The sequence below is a fragment of the Lotus japonicus genome, chromosome 6 (genome assembly GCF_012489685.1).
Source record: "Lotus japonicus ecotype B-129 chromosome 6, LjGifu_v1.2".
Classification (NCBI taxonomy): domain Eukaryota; kingdom Viridiplantae; phylum Streptophyta; class Magnoliopsida; order Fabales; family Fabaceae; genus Lotus; species Lotus japonicus.
Window position 1 is genome coordinate 31,522,268 of NC_080046.1, and position 16,944 is coordinate 31,539,211.

The following is a 16,944-nucleotide window of genomic DNA, read 5'->3' on the forward strand; positions in this document are numbered from 1 at the left end:
GCTAGGGTCAACTCACGGAATATAGTAGATAATACAAACAGCATGTGAAGAATAAGGGGTATGTATATTATATATGTTGTATATAATATATTTATATGTTCTGTATTGCCTACCCTAAGGTATATACTTAGCATGTTATCAAGGCTCTAATAACAATTCAATGAATAATATCTCAACAATACAATAAGCATTATCTCAACAATTCCATATTGGGCGCATGTATGCATGCAATGTCAATTCAAACGTTGATCCCAAAAAATAGGCATGTCAAGTCGATCCAACCCATTGGGTCGAACACAAGGACTCGCACACGCAGTAAATGACAACGCCAAGTCGGTTTCTCTATTAGAGTCGAACATACGGACGTTGCGCGCGTCTAATGACTATCGCCGAATCGATCCAATCCCTCGGATTGAATATAAGGATCCGCGCGTGTCGAAATATTATCGCTGAATCGGTCCAATCCCTCGGATTGAACTCACGGACTCACGCGAGTTTATATGCGATGGCTGAATCGATCCAATCCATCGGATTGAATATAAGGATTCACGCGTGCCCGAGTGACTACCGCCGAATCGATCCAATCCCTCGGATTGAATATAAGGATTCACGCGTGTCAAACGATTATTGCCGAATCGGTCCAACCCGTCGGGTTGAACATAAGGATTCGCGCCCGTTAAGCCGAAGATAATGTCGATTATGCGACAAAATGAATTAATCAAAAGAAGAAAGAATGAACTTGGAACTCATAGTTCCCGGCTAAACTTTAGATAGCCAAACAATAAACTGCTCATCGAGCGAAGAGTACCGAAGTACTTGGAAACTTATAATTTCCGGCTAAACTTTAGATAGTCAAACAATAAACTGCTCATCGAGCAAAAGAGTATCAACATACTCGGAAACTTGTAAGTTTCTTCTAAACTTGGACTCGGCGACCCTTCTCATCTTTCAAACTAATATTCAAGCTCCAAGCTCTTATCTAAGGTTGTTACCATTATTCAATGGTTTTAGAAATTGATTAATGTCTTATGAGTTTTCCTTGAGAAAATAGGTTTCTTTTAATCTTATAATACTTCCTATAAGTTTCAGGGATCCCATAATCCCAAACAATTCCTTGAGAAGGTCTCGATCCATTAAAACATAACAAGGTCCGAACTCCGTTCGTCCTTTCGAACTCTCTCAAAAATCTCATAAAATTCGGCATGACTTGCCTGTTATCCTCACTCATCAGTATCACAGATATAAGTGGAATAGCATAACTAAATCAGCGCAATCAATAAGCATAAACAGCATATTCCAACACATCCTAGATTAACCAGCAAACGGCCGAAGCCTCTCAGAAAACATTTTTCCATAAAAACGATATACAATATCCAAGCAATATTCAATATCAACACAATAACCCAGTCGAATTGATCGACGCCTACAAGGAAATAGCTAGTAAGTAAGTTGCCCTAACCTCGAGTTGTTCTAGTCTCGCGGTGCAGGTCTCGCTCACAAGCTTGTTCAGTCAAGCCCAAGGTTTCCACAAACGAACCTTAGAGCAAACAAAGCAGAAATCAATCAAATTAAGTCGACATAATCGAAACAATACTAACTAGAGTTAGACAAAGCTCAAGAAACTTCAGAGTACAACACTTAGGCACGAATGAAAGGGCTTTCCCCGAATGGATGAGTTTTGACTCGATTCAAGTTTTGTGCAAAAACACTTTATTCGCTAAAACGTGCATAACTCGAGCTACAGAACTCGGAATGACACGAAACCGGCGCCAAAATTTCGACAATTGAAAGAGCTACGCAATGGCTCAGGTCATAGAGACCCAAAAATTATTTTTGGACACGGTACCCAAGCAAATAGGTTTCGGCCACTATGGAAAATAGGGTTTTCGAACTTTTTCTTCGATCTAAATCAATTCCTAGGTATTCTTAGGCGATATCTAGGCCAGGGAAACTCTCAGAAAAATTATCGGGTTAAAACTGTCGCAGGGGTATTTTGGTCAATATTTTTAGCTCAGAATTTCAAAACTGAATTTTTGAAAAACAAATTGGATGGGGACGTCCACAACGACGTTTATGACGACAAATCCTACTAGCACTAAGCCAAGTCGATAGATTAGAGCGTAAAGGTTGCGACTTTGCCGAAAAATGGGTATTTAGGGTAGAAATTGATTCCGGCGGCATTTCGTCGACATTTGACAAAATCTAATCCGCAGAACACGCTCAGGAGCATGCAGGGAAGAAGTTTAGACGCTGAAATCAACTGATTTGAACAGTTTTTCAAAAACCTCAAAATTTTGAACTCAGAAAGTCGCAGGAGAAATGGACAGAAACGACGATTCGAAGGAGAGTATAGATTACCTACCTCGAGGTCTTCGATTAGTGACGATCGGTGAAGCAAACGGGCAAGAAACGGAAAAACTCTTCTTCTCCTCCTTCCTCCTTGAAAGCCACGGCCAAAATGGGTGCAGGTGATGGTTTTTTTTTTGTTTTTTCTATTTTTCAAAGTATATATAGGAAATGGAAAACGCGGGAAAATGATTATTTCGCGATTCCGATTTTTCCTGTGCATTCCTCTGTAAATTCTAAGATAGGTTCTGGCGACAGAATTCCAGAACTCAAAATAGGATTCTTGGAATTAAACCAGAAGATCCAAGATCGGCATAAGTCGGTGTAAGTCGGTTTATCCCGAAAAACTATTTTTTGCAGTGATCGTCGGATGAGAAAACTTCCTTCTGAAGAAAGATCAGAATTGACGAGAGAAATAGGAGAACGCGGGTGGAATCTTCTTTTGCAGCTCCGAATAGAAAAAGTCTTCATCGTCTGTCGATCTTAGGTTTTCTCGAACTATCAGGGATTCCGTTTCGGCAAACTTCCGAGAATTGGAATTTGACGTTCGTACTTTCCAGGATTTCGCATCGAAATGGTTGTTTAAGGACGGAAAAGAGAAGTTCTAACATTTCTCTGAGGATTTTTGGAATTAGTTTCCATCGTGTCCTAAAACGTAAATTAACTATTCACTAATACCTTTGACCTAGGATTAAGCGTATGTTAGTCGTGCTATAACTCTTTCGGTTTTTCGATACATTCTTGGACTTTTCCTGAACCTCTTTCCTTCCCAAATTTATCTTAATCAAATAACTTTTTTATTTTATTCACTTATCCAAAGCGTTAAAACTTGGGCCTTACATTACTACCCTCCAAAAAGAAAGTTTCGACCTCGAAACTTAAGGGTCAGTAAAAAGTTCTGGATACTGTTCCTTGATCTTTTCCTTCAGCTCCCACGTTGCATCGCCGGTGTCCTTGTTCCAAATAACCTTCACTAACTCGATCTCTTTACCCCTCAACTGCTTTACCCTTGTGTCACCAATGCTGATTGGCGGTGTCTCGAAAGACAAGTTATCCTTCAACTCAATGTCATCCAGCTCGATGACGTGCGTCGGATCAGCAATATACTTCCGCAGTTGTGACACATGGAATACATCGTGAACGTTTGATAGAAAAGGCGGTAATGCGATCTGATAAGCTACCGGTCCTACACGACGAGTAATCTGATAAGGTCCAATGAACTTTGGCGTCAGCTTTCTTGACTTGATTGCTCGACCAACTCCTGTAGTCTGGGTAACTCGCAGAAACACATGATCTCCTTCTTCGAATTCCAGGGTTCTGCGCCTTTGATCTGCATAGCTCTTCTGTCTACTCTGAGAAGCCTTCATCTTTTCCCTGATCTGTTTAATCTTCTCAGTTGTCTGTTGCAGAAGTTCCGGTCCTACTAACAAATTCTCTCCATCTTGATACCAACATAAAGGTGTTCTACACTTGCGGCCATACAATGCCTCATACGGTGCCATGCCTATAGTCGTATGAAAACTGTTGTTGTATGTGAACTCAATCAGTGGCATTAGGGTATCCCAACTGCCCTTGTTGCCTAACACGCAAGCTCGTAGCAAATCCTCCAATGATTGGATAGTTCTCTCTCAGTTTGCCCATCAGTCTGTGGATGATAAGCAGAACTTAATCTCAGCCTCGTTCCCAAAGCATTATGAATAGCTCCCCACAAATGTGAAGTAAACTTCGGGTCTCTATCGGAAACGATACTTATTGGCACTCCATGAAGTCGCACAATCTCAGCTATATATATCTCTGATAGCTTCTCCACGTTGTACGTGGTCCTCACAGGTATGAAATGAGCCGACTTAGTCAATCGATCCACGACTACCCAAATCGAATCATATCCTTTTTGAGTTCTTGGCAACGCCACGACAAAATCCATCGATATGCTATCCCATTTCCATTGAGGTACATCCAAGCTCTGTAGCATACCTGAAGATTTCTGATGTTCCACCTTCGCCTTCTGACAGATTAAACATGCAGCTACATATCCTGCCACTTGTCTCTTCATCCCTGGCCACCAAAAATTCACCTTCAAGTCCTGATACATCTTTTTCCTTCCAGGGTGAATGCTCAACTTGCTTTTGTGACCTCCACTCATGATTCAAAACTTAACTCGATCGCTCTATAACTCATAGACGAACTATTCCCTTGGAATCTACTAGTCCATTAACGTCGATTCCAACTTCGTAACTATCCTCATTCGCACCATGAAATCAATCTTCTACTTAGTCATCATTCAAATTAAAACTCGACTCAAGTCTTGATACCTTGTGCATCGCTAGACCCAATCCCTTTTAACATCCGTTCATCAACAACTTATAAGCTAATCATCATATCAATATCTTACAATCCATCATTGTCATCTCCCCTTTTTCGAGACTTCCCTTACCCGAACCATAAAACCAACCTTCACTTATTCACAACCCACTTTACAATTACCTAAAATCCTTAACACTTCCCCCAAATCCGAACTTATTCCCTAGAAGATCAAATCATAACTGTACCTCGGGAAACTTAACTAGTCATTTTATCATCCGATCCCTCAACATTCTGAGGTTTAACTACAATCGTTAATGCTAACACCACTAAATATCTTATTCGTACATGATTTTCACCTCCCAAGGTCAATCTTAACCCTAAGACCCTCATTCAACTTAGTGAAAATCACTTGCTAACCCCAGCATGCAACATCGGACTTCATAACAAAGTCCCATTCACTCTTAGACTCTAAGAAATTTGTCCACATATAACAACCTCAAGTATTCATCTTAATACTAACTCTTTATTTCTGTAACTAGATCGTCCTCCAATCAATCCGATACTTAGTCTCTCGTTTCAAGACCTCACAAACTTTGAGTCCTAAACACTTAAGGCAAGAATTATAGACTTAAACCTAAACTTTCACCAAGTTTGGACCTCAAATGTCCTTTAATTCTTCAATACTTCTTAAATGAATATCCTTTTCTTAAAACTATAACTCCTTCGCAAGCAAACAAATACTTCACACGAACTTTACCTCCCAAGTCAACTAATCCTCGATCCAATCAAATCAACCTTACCAATCCATCTATCAAAGTCCATTGCCAGTTCTGATTCCGAATATCACCCCCTCAATATTAAGTTGATCAGGCCTAATACATCGAAGGTGAAGATTTAGAAAAACCCACTGGAACAGTCAATGAGTTCCTATCATCCAGTAGTCACAATTACCCTGATATTAAATCCTCAATGATGCCGCTACGGAACTACACACTCTCGACACCATACGTATACTATCCATACGGAATCTCTCGGAGATTCATTCTTCAACTTCTAGCTCCTTTGTTAAACGCATCGGTGCAAGACTACTTTCTAGGCTTAACGTGTTATTCTAAACCTCGTGTAACTTCTATAGTTTAAACACGAGCAACGGTCAAATAAAGTATTATTAGGCGTAATAACTATAAAGTCAAAGCTTGACAGTAAAGGCAAGTTAGGTGTGTTGCACGTTCTACGAGAGTAATAAAGCATGTTATCCTAGAATGAGAAGGAATAGTTAGAAGGTTACCATCGTTCGTGTGCTCTCCTCTTACTAGTCTACCAGCTCCCTCGCCGCACGAGACATAGACTCCTCCCCGTGCAGCAGGATGTCTTCCTCTCACCGTAGGCACAGATGGCTCAACCCTGGTTACATTGCAATCCTTGGCTTGATGCCCCGGACGGTTGCAATTGAAACATAGAGGTCCCCCGTCTGGACACTTGTTAGAGTAGTGCCCCACCTTCTTGCACCTGTAACACGTTACTCCTTGGCCCGAAGTCTTGTTTCCTGTTCCTCCGGTAGCATTTATGGGCTTATACTGCCCCGAGGTAAAACCTTCCCTCAAAGGGCGTTGATACGGCTTCTTCTGTTGGAATTTACCTCTTCCTTTATAGTTCTGAGGACCTGACCTTACTGGTCCTCCAGTTCCAGCACGATTCAACCTCTTGTTCTTCATTAACTCCACTTCTGTGGCTTTCTCAACCAAGGACTGGAAGCGCATGATTCCCAACGGTTTCACTGAGTCCTCAATGTCAGGCCTCAGCCCATTCACAAAGCGTTTGCACATGTAGGGTTCATCAACCCCATTGCGGAAGAATCGAAAGTGTTTGGCCAACGATTCCAGCTTAGCAGCATATTCCGGAATGGACATGCTACCCTGACGAAGAGTCAGAAACTGTGCCTCACGCTCGTCACGAGCACTATCTGGAAAATACTTCTCCAGAAAAGCAGCACGAAATGAAGCCCAGTTCACTTCCACATTATTTGCTTCCATCATTCCTCTGGTACCCCTCCACCAGTACTCAGCATCGCCCAGCAGCAGATAAGTTGCCAGGCCCACCTTGGCCCCTTCACTAGTCTGTAGTACTTCGAAAATCTTCTCAATCTCTTGGATCCATAGATCCGCATTGTCCGGGTCAGTCCCACCTGTGAACTTGGGTGGATCCTGCCTTCTAAAATCATTCAATCCCCTATTCTGGTCCAGGGCTACCTCCCTCTCCCGCTTATGTCGCTCACGTTCAGCTTTGTCAGCACGCAACTGAGCGTTCTCCGCAGTTTGATTTGTCATTGCCTGGGCCATAGCAGTCATTGCCCCAGCGAGTTGGTTCATGTTCTCCATGTTCTGTTTAGTTAAACAAACAGTTAGTACTAACCATAAGATAGCATCTAGCATAACTATACAATATGATTAAGTACTAACTTCAATCAATTCTAAGCGAAAAATCGCTTGGCAGACAATCAATTTTTACTCTTTGCAGAGTCACACAACCTAGCACAGAAGACCTATTTCCCACGGCTCCCAAAAGACTCGACTAAGCTCTGATACCACAATGTAACACCCCGATTTCGGTGGCGTCACTTTAGTAACTCAAGAATAAAATAAAGCGGAAAAGCAGGTATTTTTTTTTTCTTTTGTTTAAATAAAAAGACTTGTCGAAATCAGGTCTCATCCCAATCGCGATTAACAGCGATTAATATACAATACAAGCACACCCTTGCTGTAACTAAAAACATCGTCACGAGTGTCCTCAAGTGACGGAAAGTAACATCAAGTAACTAAAAGTATTGCCCAACGGCAAACAAGTGCGACTCATAAATAGAGTCATAAGTTTTATAAATACAGTCCTCCGAAAAGTAAGTCAGCCCAAAACGGCTTCCAAAAGACTTCCTACGCCCGACAAACTCCCTGTGATCCTCATGGAAGAGAATCACACAAAAAGCGAATAGTCGGAAACCTACCCTGCCCCAAAATACAACTGATGAATCAGAGCTATGACCATGACAACCAAAATCAGTAACTCTAACCACCCATATCCTACACCACTATCTTCGACCCTCATCTGATCTTCCATGAAGTCCGGGTCCACGTCGAAGGCTCAGTAGTAGTCATTTCGCTCCGGGTCCTCCCCGAACGACGAACCTTCTTGAATCATCTGTTGAACGTCTGGCAGCAGGCCGACCGCCCAAACACAAACATACAAACAAAGCCACGGCGCTAGGGTCAACTCACGGAATATAGTAGATAATACAAACAGCATGTGAAGAATAAGGGGGTATGTATATATATATGTTGTATATATATATATTTATATGTTCTGTATTGCCTACCCTAAGGTATATACTTAGCATGTTATCAAGGCTCTAATAACAATTCAATGAATAATATCTCAACAATACAATAAGCATTATCTCAACAATTCCATATTGGGCGCATGTATGCATGCAATGTCAATTCAAACGTTGATCCCAAAAATAGGCATGTCAAGTCGATCCAACCCATTGGGTCGAACACAAGGACTCGCACACGCAGTAAATGACAACGCCAAGTCGGTTCTCTCATTAGAGTCGAACATACGGACGTTGCGCGCGTCTAATGACTATCGCCGAATCGATCCAATCCCTCGGATTGAATATAAGGATCCGCGCGTGTCGAAATATTATCGCTGAATCGGTCCAATCCCTCGGATTGAACTCACGGACTCACGCGAGTTTATATGGCGATGGCTGAATCGATCCAATCCATCGGATTGAATATAAGGATTCACGCGTGCCCGAGTGACTACCGCCGAATCGATCCAATCCCTCGGATTGAATATAAGGATTCACGCGTGTCAAACGATTATTGCCGAATCGGTCCAACCCGTCGGGTTGAACATAAGGATTCGCGCCCGTTAAGCCGAAGATAATGTCGATTATGCGACAAAATGAATTAATCAAAAGAAGAAAGAATGAACTTGGAACTCATAGTTCCCGGCTAAACTTTAGATAGCCAAACAATAAACTGCTCATCGAGCGAAGAGTACCGAAGTACTTGGAAACTTATAATTTCCGGCTAAACTTTAGATAGTCAAACAATAAACTGCTCATCGAGCAAAAGAGTATCAACATACTCGGAAACTTGTAAGTTTCTTCTAAACTTGGACTCGGCGACCCTTCTCATCTTTCAAACTAATATTCAAGCTCCAAGCTCTTATCTAAGGTTGTTACCATTATTCAATGGTTTTAGAAATTGATTAATGTCTTATGAGTTTTCCTTGAGAAAATAGGTTTCTTTTAATCTTATAATACTTCCTATAAGTTTCAGGGATCCCATAATCCCAAACAATTCCTTGAGAAGGTCTCGATCCATTAAAACATAACAAGGTCCGAACTCCGTTCGTCCTTTCGAACTCTCTCAAAAATCTCATAAAATTCGGCATGACTTGCCTGTTATCCTCACTCATCAGTATCACAGATATAAGTGGAATAGCATAACTAAATCAGCGCAATCAATAAGCATAAACAGCATATTCCAACACATCCTAGATTAACCAGCAAACGGCCGAAGCCTCTCAGAAAACATTTTTCCATAAAACGATATACAATATCCAAGCAATATTCAATATCAACACAATAACCCAGTCGAATTGATCGACGCCTACAAGGAAATAGCTAGTAAGTAAGTTGCCCTAACCTCGAGTTGTTCTAGTCTCGCGGTGCAGGTCTCGCTCACAAGCTTGTTCAGTCAAGCCCAAGGTTTCCACAAACGAACCTTAGAGCAAACAAAGCAGAAATCAATCAAATTAAGTCGACATAATCGAAACAATACTAACTAGAGTTAGACAAAGCTCAAGAAACTTCAGAGTACAACACTTAGGCACGAATGAAAGGGCTTTCCCCGAATGGATGAGTTTTGACTCGATTCAAGTTTTGTGCAAAAACACTTTATTCGCTAAAACGTGCATAACTCGAGCTACAGAACTCGGAATGACACGAAACCGGCGCCAAAATTTCGACAATTGAAAGAGCTACGCAATGGCTCAGGTCATAGAGACCCAAAAATTATTTTTGGACACGGTACCCAAGCAAATAGGTTTCGGCCACTATGGAAAATAGGGTTTTCGAACTTTTTCTTCGATCTAAATCAATTCCTAGGTATTCTTAGGCGATATCTAGGCCAGGGAAACTCTCAGAAAAATTATCGGGTTAAAACTGTCGCAGGGGTATTTTGGTCAATATTTTTAGCTCAGAATTTCAAAACTGAATTTTTGAAAAACAAATTGGATGGGGACGTCCACAACGACGTTTATGACGACAAATCCTACTAGCACTAAGCCAAGTCGATAGATTAGAGCGTAAAGGTTGCGACTTTGCCGAAAAATGGGTATTTAGGGTAGAAATTGATTCCGGCGGCATTTCGTCGACATTTGACAAAATCTAATCCGCAGAACACGCTCAGGAGCATGCAGGGAAGAAGTTTAGACGCTGAAATCAACTGATTTGAACAGTTTTTCAAAAACCTCAAAATTTTGAACTCAGAAAGTCGCAGGAGAAATGGACAGAAACGACGATTCGAAGGAGAGTATAGATTACCTACCTCGAGGTCTTCGATTAGTGACGATCGGTGAAGCAAACGGGCAAGAAACGGAAAAACTCTTCTTCTCCTCCTTCCTCCTTGAAAGCCACGGCCAAAATGGGTGCAGGTGATGGTTTTTTTTTTGTTTTTTCTATTTTTCAAAGTATATATAGGAAATGGAAAACGCGGGAAAATGATTATTTCGCGATTCCGATTTTTCCTGTGCATTCCTCTGTAAATTCTAAGATAGGTTCTGGCGACAGAATTCCAGAACTCAAAATAGGATTCTTGGAATTAAACCAGAAGATCCAAGATCGGCATAAGTCGGTGTAAGTCGGTTTATCCCGAAAAACTATTTTTTGCAGTGATCGTCGGATGAGAAAACTTCCTTCTGAAGAAAGATCAGAATTGACGAGAGAAATAGGAGAACGCGGGTGGAATCTTCTTTTGCAGCTCCGAATAGAAAAAGTCTTCATCGTCTGTCGATCTTAGGTTTTCTCGAACTATCAGGGATTCCGTTTCGGCAAACTTCCGAGAATTGGAATTTGACGTTCGTACTTTCCAGGATTTCGCATCGAAATGGTTGTTTAAGGACGGAAAAGAGAAGTTCTAACATTTCTCTGAGGATTTTTGGAATTAGTTTCCATCGTGTCCTAAAACGTAAATTAACTATTCACTAATACCTTTGACCTAGGATTAAGCGTATGTTAGTCGTGCTATAACTCTTTCGGTTTTTCGATACATTCTTGGACTTTTCCTGAACCTCTTTCCTTCCCAAATTTATCTTAATCAAATAACTTTTTTATTTTATTCACTTATCCAAAGCGTTAAAACTTGGGCCTTACAGTCTTATCACTTAAAAATGAAATTGGACCACCGTGGGTCAGTTTTGAAACTAACCCACATTAGGCGCGCCCATATTTTAACATCTTTTGAGTTGTTTTCTTTGTTTAACATTCTAGTTACATGATGGTAGATTTCCGTTCAAAGTTAACCTTTAGTTCTGTTAATGTTATTTGGGTTGATGATGCTCCACCGAATTTGGTTGCTTTCATGATGTATTTGGCATAGCCTGTGTTTCGGATTAATTTCAATAAACTTCCCCTAAAAAAAATCGAGTAGGAGGAATTAATCAGCACATAAAAAACATGGTCAAAGTATGGCAAACTCATTTTCATGGGTGACACCCTCTTTCTTTAGTGGTGACAATTTGAGCTTTGTTGTCTTTGCTTGCACTCTTCTTTTTGTTCTAAAAATTGAAAGAAAGATAGAACCTCTGAAAGGGCTGTCATTTTCTTTTTCCTGTTTTAACCTCATACTTGTACAAATAGGACATTCCTAGTTAACATAAGGTGAGCCACTAATGAAAAGGAGTATAACAACAGAGTGTGTATATATATATATATATATATATATATATATATATATATATATATATATGTTTTCATCTTAATTAAAAGAATAACTAGTTAATACTTACATGCATGATGCATCAATTTATCTTTAATGCCAAGTGTATATGGAAGTAAATTAGTAAAAAAGCATTTTAAGGGCTCACGATGAAATTCAAATCTTCTTTTAATTTGGTTGAATTATGGTACGTACCAAGACTTCTCTCAACTTCTGATGGCTTAAATTTTGGATAACTTCAGACAATGTAAGAGTATATACTTGCTGAACTCCTAAGAGGCTATTCCTATGTATGATTAATGATTGAAGGGTGACTCTACATAGAAGAAGATGTGGTCCTCTGTTACTTATCTTGTAAGAAATCTGGTCGTTAATTACATGACGTGATTAGGGTGATAAATTAATTATTGGATTTGGGCCTCTCAACCATGATGTGATTAATTAGTTTGAAATCCTAATACCAAGTAATTATCAATAATGAGAAATATATAATTAGGAAAATGTAATGAGAAGCATAGTTGAAACTAGGAGTCTTCATAACCGATCGAATCCAATCGAAACCGAAAAAAAGATCTAAATAAACTGAAATTCAATCAAACCAAAAACTGAAAAAACAAAACTTTTTCATTGGAGTGGATCGGATTTCCAAAACCAAACCAATCCAATCCAAACCAAACATTTGCAAATATATATAATTTTATTTGTATCTTTATCATATCATTCATATGTACAAATTTACATCCTTATATATTTATTATACGACACGTGCATATTTATAAATATTTATTTGAATGAAATTTTTATAAGTAATTGAATAAATATGCATCAAAGTAAAAAAATATAATTATAAATTTTAAAAAATATTGACTATATTACAATTTATGAACATTAGATTGATGCTATAAATTAGGGGTGTTTAGCATGAACTAGACCGAACCAAACCCGGTCAAACCAAGTCATTTTTTGGCATTTCGATCTGGTCGGGCCGGTTCACGGGTCCAACGGGTAACAAAACTCGGTTTTTATAGGTTTGGTTCTGTCGGTTCCGATTTGGGCTTGAGCCCGACTGAACCGACCGAAGTAGTTTTAATAAAAACAATTGCCCAATTTAGATCATCAAACTTACAAACAGAGAGAGAGAGAGAGAGAAAGAAAAAAGGAAAGAGAGCAGAGGGAAAAACCCGATGCCTTACTCTCTTACTTAGCTACCTATTTATACAAGTTCTGACCATAGTTTCTTTCTAAAGAAACTCTGGTTTACATAAAAGTAACTACAGTTAATGAAAAGTAACTTTAATAATGGAATCAACTCAGCCCACTCTCAAGTTCCCAACCCTCAACCCTGGATTTAAAAGCTTCATTTCCTCTAACCTTTGAAGACCCAGCAGCCGTCAGACATTTCTCTCTTCTTCCACCCACCTCTTATCCACCACCACGAGCCACCACAACCATGGGCCACCACGACCTCTTCCCCACTCCGAGCCACCACCACAGCGAACCACCACCATCTCTTCCCTACCGCGAGCCACCACCACGCGCAACCACCATCCACAATCCCTTCTCTTCCTCTCTGATGTCTTCCATCATGCTACACCACCATCACCAAATCCTCTTTGCAAGCTTCTCTCCTCATCTTTGTCTCACTCACACCAGTCACCACTGCCATCGCACCTCAAAGCCACCACCGACGTCGCTCCTCTCTTCTCTTGAAGCCTGACCCGCCGCTTCTGCCATTACCTTTTTTCCAGAACCACCACCATCTGAGAGGATCCGCCGCTCTTGAAGCCAGATCTTTGAGTCCTGAAGCTAGATTCGTCACTCTTAAACAGGATCTGTGGTTGCATGTTTGTGACTTTCTTCTATTTTTTTCTTCTGTAAAGACATGTAATGAATGTATAAATTTTTTCTTTGTTTTGATTTGACTGTATTGTTCTTGAAATTACTTCCCTAATTACTTCCTTCTCAGTTTTTTTTTAATTTAATTCATCACCGTGTTAACCGTCCGATTGAAACCGCCATCCGTCAAAATCGAACCCGATGAAACCGTAACCTGGAACGGATGGTGGCGGGCCTGTGATTTTTGTGATTTTCACCCGACCAAACCGCCGCCGCCGGCCCGAAACCGACCGTAACCGACCGTAACCGACCGGTGGACACTCCTACTATAAATTATATATTTTTGTATTTATTATTTATTATACATTTTTTAAATTTATATACAATAGTATTGAAGGGAAAATGTTAAACAAAAACCAAAAAATCCAATCCAATCCCAACAGGAATAGATTTGATCGGATTTGAATTTTGAGACAAATTCATTGGATGGTTTTTTCCTTTAAAATCGAACCAATCCAATCCGCGAACACCCATTAGTTGAAACATATATTCTTATGATAACATATATAAAATTGGGGAGGCGGGGGAGATGATTCAATTACTTTGCAATCTCGAGGCTTTTCTCTTTGTTTGATTATATATCTTGTTTACCGTTTGCTTGCATGATCACAACACAAACTTCAACTTATATTTGCTTGAACTATGAATTCACGCCTAGAGTTAATTTGTTTTCCTAGTCTCTTGAGTTCAATAAGTAAGACTAGAGCTGCCAATATGAGTTCCAACCCGCAGGTCAGCACGACAGGTTGGCAAAATGAGCCGGGTTGGGTTGGTTAAATTCCAGCTCGAAAAAAACTTGGGTTAGTGCAATCTGGCTCGTTTAACCCGCGGGTTAGACGAGCCAACCCGCGGGTCAAGCGAGCCAACCTATGGGTTAAAGTTATTTTCATTAAAAAAATTATTTTATTTTTCCTTAATTCAAGGTTATTTTTATGGATTATTTTTAGATAGAAAAATGGAAATTTTCATTTCTTTAAATTTGAGACGATTTTTTGTGTTTTATTTATTGTTATTCTATTATTTATCTCACTTTAAATGTGACAGTAAAATAGTTGTGTTCTTAAATCCTGTAAATTAAATTCTTTTACTATATTTCAAATGTGACAGAAAAATAATTGCGTTGATAAACCTCTTTCTTTTGAGTTGATACCAATTTCTGTAAGTATTTTTTTGAAAATATTTTTTTATAACATTTTAAACATTTTCTAATCCAATTTCTCTATTTTTTATACGTTTAATATTTATTTCACTCAACTCGCGAGCCAGCTCGCCAACCCGGGAGCTTGTAGCGAGCCGGGTTGGGTTCATATATTCCTGCCTCGTTAAGACCCCGAGTTGACACAACCCAACCCGTTTTCAACCCAATCCATACGGGCTGACCCATATGGGTCGGACTGGCCCATATTGACAGCTCTAAGTAAGACTTCACAGTCTTATATGATTTCACAACCACCATGCACAACCTCATTATCCTGAAGTTAGTTTCTCTATGGAGGATAGTGTTGGTCAATCTGCAAGTGCACAGAATCTACCCGGTTTTAATTTATGGAATCACAGGGAATTGGTATGCGAATTCAATTTAAGCCTCGAGTTCACAGTAGGAAAGCGATTAAAATTCAGTTTAAAGGTTGATTGTTTAGGTAATTAGTTAACCAGCAAATGAAATATAAGTGTGTGAAGAACAATGGTGAGTATGCCTTGGGTTCTTGCTTAACTGATTCAGTTTTAGTCAACCTATTCTGTCCACAAAACTCTGAGTCTCTCCTTGATGCTCTAGCCTAATCAATCATCTATTGAGGCCTCGCATAGACAATCATCTCAAGTCAAAAGATAGGCACAATTCCTTGACAACCTAAACATTTTCTAAAGGCACTTAGCATGCAATTCAGGCCAACAAACCCCAACCCTTCCTCTATTCCTAGTAGCAAGCATAGAAGGGGTAATCCCACAACAAGTCCATAATCTATAACAAACTTCTGTTATGATTATAGAAAAGCAAAAAGCTAGCACGCGTTCAAGCTTAAAATATGAAGCAAAGATATGGGATTCAAGGGTTTACTCAGATTATTCATGAATAGAAATATGAATTATAACTAAAACATCCAAAGTCTTACAAAGAACCCAAAGCAAGAAAGGTTTTAGCCAAGCATGGCTATGAAATTCATACAAGAAAGTAAAGATAAAACCTGAAACATAGGACTTGGAGAAAGCTCCAGAGACAAAACCTTACTTCTAACTTATTTTGAAATGTGAAAAATGACAATTCCAGCCAAAAACATGCTCTCTGGAAGGTAATTGGCGCCCCAGCGCCTAGGCGCCAATTCCAACAGCCTGACAAAACATAACTAGCGCCTAGGCGCCAATTCCCAGCGCCTAGGCGCTTAAGCTCGCTGGAAAAGACTTTTTAGCTTCTTGTAACTCCTCTTCCAAGCCTCTTTAAGTCCTCCTTCAATTCCAAGCTTCTTGGCCTTCTTTCACCTTCAGTTCCTGATCTGCAAACTTAACCAACAAGCCAAGGAAAATTCCAGAAGCTCAAAGAGCTTATTAGCACAAGAGATCCTTCAATTAACACAATAAAACCATGCAAGTCCTAAACTTACTTAAAATGCAAGAAAACTCCCTATAAAACTACAAAATTACCAAAACGAAGTAAAGACTCAAAGAAAGATAAAAATGCATGAGAATGCATGAAACACTACATGAGACTCAACAAAAAGACTCAAAACAAAGAAAGAAATGACCCTAAAAACACCACTAAACAAGGGTCATCAAGTATCCTACTATTTATGCGATTAATGGCTTCATATAGAATTAAGCATGTGAAGAGAAGACACAAAACATAACTGAACTGAATCATCATATATAAAATTTCGAGGTTCAAAACATCTCCTACATTGCAAAATTTTAGCTACTCATGATTATAAAAGCATACATCACAAATTTCCTAGTAGCTAACATCTTACAGAAACAAAGAAAGAGGAAATCTTGTATACCTCCTGCTCTCTCTCTATCTCCTTCTTCTCTAGAGCTCTGTAGCACTCTTCTCCGTATTGTGCTAATGATAATCTACTACAGGATCTGCATTCTCCTCTTTTTTCCTTTTCCCAAGCTCCCTTTAATAGAATTATTTTAGGTTAAAACATGGGCTCTGGCCCGATGTTCTAACCACCTCATTCTCCTCTAAACCTGATGTTCTAACCACCTTTCCTTTTGCTACTACACCCTTTTGTTGCATCATCATCGTTACTTCCTCTGACCAAGATCTTAAGGACCTAAGAAAAATTTTACCAGTGCCTCATGGTGGGCGTCAATGTTCCCGCAATGAACCCTCAGAGACCAAGCTAGAACAAAAATGATCTAACTTGGCCCTAGAATACAAAATCAGGCATCCTTT